Below are 2,873 nucleotides of genomic sequence, written 5' to 3' on the forward strand. Positions count from 1 at the left end.
AATCAAGGAATATTTCCTACTGTTCAGTAGGAAGTCCTGTTAATATTAGCCCAGCTGGATTTCAGTAGTGCTATGAACCAATTAGTGCTATTTGCTTCTTATTTCCCCCTTCTGAATAAAAGTTTTCATTACATCTACACTTTACCTGTCTCACTAATGCGCTTTAGTGAGGTATGGGTCAAGTAACTTATCTTCTTCATTCAGGGGTCTTCAAGTGAAGAGGAGCCACATTTGAAAAGTCTCACTGGAAACTGAGAAAGATCATGAGATCCAAGCTTGACTCCAAGTTTGATGTCATAGTTCAGTGAGAATTTTGTGGGGTACTGGAATGGGAGTAGGAATATTTGCATTTGGGAAGAATGTGAATAACTCTGGCCAGAGAATTCAATTTAATAAATTGGGAAAAAAATTTCCACAATCCCTGATTCCTTCCTCTGTCTATGCCATTTTGTAGAGTTACTCTGCATCACCAGTGGAATCTATTTCCCCATCCTTGACTCTTGGCTGGCCTTGTGACATATTTTGACCTTTATACACTTCCAGTCTCTCTCTTAGAATCCTGATACCACCATATGTCTTAGTCGTTCAAGCTGCAACAAATACCACAGACTTGGTAGTTTAGAAACAATAGAAATTTATGTCTCACAGTTCTGGAAGTTGGAAGTCCAAGATCAAGGTGCCCCCACTGGTGTCTGGTGAGAGCTGCTCTCTACTTTCAAGATGGTACCTTTTTGTTTGTCCTCATCTGTTGGAAGGCAAACTCTCTAAAACCTTCTCTCCTAAGGTCATTAACCCATTGATGAGGGTGGGGCCTTAATGGCCTAATCAACTTCCAAAGGCCTCACCTCATAAGACCACCACAATGGGGATCAAATTTCAACATGAATTTTGGAGGGGACACATTCAAACACAGAACCATGTAGACAAGCCTTGATGTGCATACTGAATAATCTAAAAGACATGTGGCCTAGTCAGCTCCTTTGTCCCAGCTGACATCCAGACAATTGTCAGACATGTGGATGAGATGATCCCAAACCAGCTAGCCCCCAGAAGACCTTCCAGCTGGCCACAAATGCATGAGCAAGGCTGAGATCAACTGTGTCTGACCCAGCTCAACAGCAGTGCTTATGTGACATGTGAACAATGAGCAGTAATAAATGGCCACTAAGTTTAGCAGTGATTTGTTATACAGCAAAAGCTAACAGATATATTATTCTTCAGCTTTTCCTTTCTGTTGTGCAACCTATATATTGAGTCTGTTATTCCAATAATTAGGTTTTCCTTTTCTGATATCATCTTCATCACTGTTTCTCCCTGCCTCATGCTTTAATCGCCTTCCTTCCTTCTTTGAGGGTTTATATTATGCGTTATTTTTGTCTTGTTTTGTCTCATCCACTAATTCTACTTCCTCTGGCTGAGATGCAGCTTGGCAGGCGTCAGTGAGGCAGTGAGCATGGTTTGGGATGGCCTGGGGCAAATGCAAACACACTTGGGAATGGAAGGATAGAGGCTAGTGCTTGGCATCCTAAATCGCCAGTGCTAGAAGAGATCTAGACCAGCACTTTCACTTTGTAAGTGAGAAAACTGAGACCTAGAGAGGAGAAATAATTTGCTTAAACTCATGTAGCAAGTTAGTGGCAGAGCTGAGTCTAGAATCTAGGTTTTTTTCATCTCCAGCTAATCTCTTCCCACTACCCTCTGCTATAGCTCCAATTTTTAAGATTTTGGAGTCTTTGCTGGACCCCTTTTCACTTGGTTCTACAGGCTTCTGAGCTCCTAGATGTCCCCCGAGTGTGTGCCACCCAAACTTTATGACCTTCCTTGGATTCCAGTCAGCCTGATCTCTTTACTGGTCCCTTGATCTCCCACTGCTTCCCAATTTCTATACTGGAATTTTTGCCATCCCCTTTGCCTGGAATACCACACCCTCTCATCCTTACTCAGTCAATCCTGCCCATCCTTCAAGGCTCAGCTCAAACACTCTTCATTTGCCTTCCTCATTCCAGTTTCCGCTCTCCCTATCCATTCTCTCTGCTCTGATCTTTTGGAACCTAAAACACGAATCAGATCACATTCCTCCCTGCTGAAATGTTTAAATGACTTCTGATGCCCTGAGGTGAAGGCTCCCACAACTTCTCACTGTGAGTTAAGGACCTGGTCCCTGCCTGCCTTCCTGGCCTTCTTCCTTCTCATCCTCCATCCTGTCCCTGAACTCTAGTCATGCCAGTCATCATCTTCCAAACTTCCTGTGCTCTCCTTGTCTCCACAACTTTTCATGTATCCTTCTCTCTTATCCTGATAATAAACTTCTACACCAAATTCATGTTCTCTGATAATCCATTCATTACTTCCTCTGAGAGTCCCTGTATCCTGTTGTTCCCCAATTCAGCACTTGAAAACATACCTTCACCACCACATATATCACATTGTACTAGAGCTGTTTAATTAACCAACTCCCTTATTCAGCCTAAGGACGGGGTGGCATCTCTTCAATCCTGAATTCCCCAGTGCTTAGCACAACACCCACCACATAGCAGAGACTTTGAAATACTATGTGAATAAATGAATGGAAGAATAAATGGATGAATGAGTAAACAGATGGCCTTGTCATATTGTTAACTTGTCAAATGTGAAATTTCTGTTTCCAAGGTGAAAAATAAATTCTAAGCATTCAGGAAAGAGGCCAGCATGTCTCTCCCACCTCTACAATGCCTAGCAACAGAGCTGGGCACAAAGTAAGGGCTAAGTAAAGACCCATCAGTGGCTGACTCCCTGGCTTATTGCCCTGTCCTTGGTTCAGTTTCATTAGAAGGAAGGAGTGCTCTTTGTGGCTTCTTTCTCCTTCCTTCACCCCTGGTCAGTCAAGCCCAGGT

The sequence above is a fragment of the Trachypithecus francoisi genome, unplaced genomic scaffold (genome assembly GCF_009764315.1).
Source record: "Trachypithecus francoisi isolate TF-2019V2 unplaced genomic scaffold, Tfra_2.0 Lachesis_group0, whole genome shotgun sequence".
Lineage (NCBI taxonomy): Eukaryota > Metazoa > Chordata > Mammalia > Primates > Cercopithecidae > Trachypithecus > Trachypithecus francoisi.